At 51.5% G+C, this 851-nt stretch overlaps 1 pseudogene; it reads left to right on the forward strand.

Moving 5' to 3' along the window:
- LOC102751444 overlaps window positions 1-851 on the forward strand; it is a 7763-nt pseudogene that overhangs the window by 2880 nt on the left and 4032 nt on the right.

Here is an 851-nt window from a genome sequence, read left to right on the forward strand (position 1 = left end):
AGAGCTGCTTGCAGCAATTAAATTATCAGGACACTGAGATGCGCCGGCCCCTCAGGGCAGGGCTGAGAATCCGCCATAGCTCCTTGCTCCGCCCTTTGATTCCTTGAGACCTCGCCCCACCCAGGCTGCAGCAGAGGCTTTTGCATATGTATGCCCTCGCCCTCTGCAACCTGAAAATTACGTAGCAAACGGCAGCTGCCCATAGACACAGCACTTCCAAGAGAAGGCCCAAGGCCCTACAGCAGCTTGCATTGCTTCACGGCTGGGCCTCATCAGGGCACCTCCAAACTCCAAAAAAGGAAGGGGAATCTGCAGTTCTCTTCATAGCTCCTGCTGGGTAACCTCCAAGAGCCAATGTACCCAGTGGTCAGAAGGGGACCATCCAGATTACAACTCCTCAGATCCATAAGGGACACATCCAGGGGGCAGGCTCAGTGAGCACTAAAGCCCCACTGAAGCAACTCTTACCCCAGAAGGGTGTCTCCAGCACAGAAGTTTCCCACGGGAGACACAGCTGATTCTCACAGCCAATTGGCCTGGAGGTCAATTCCTCCCAGTGATCCTACAACAATCAAGGCATAACTACAACAAGACTGTGCACAAAGCCCACAAGGTGGTGCACCAAGCGTGTCCACCTCAGGTAACTCAGGAGGCTGAGCCACTGGGCCCTACAGGACAACCAAAGGACTTATATGCAAGCATATAGGCCTAACCAATGGACACGGACACCATGGGGGGGGCATGAGGGGAGGTAGGGGGTAACGTGGGGATAAGGACACATATGTAATATCTTAATCAATAAAAAATATATTAAATAAATTTTTAAAAAAAAGACTTGAGGGGTCAGAGAT

Source organism: Myotis davidii, unplaced genomic scaffold (assembly GCF_000327345.1).
Source record: "Myotis davidii unplaced genomic scaffold, ASM32734v1 scaffold1124, whole genome shotgun sequence".
NCBI classification, from domain to species: Eukaryota; Metazoa; Chordata; class Mammalia; order Chiroptera; family Vespertilionidae; genus Myotis; species Myotis davidii.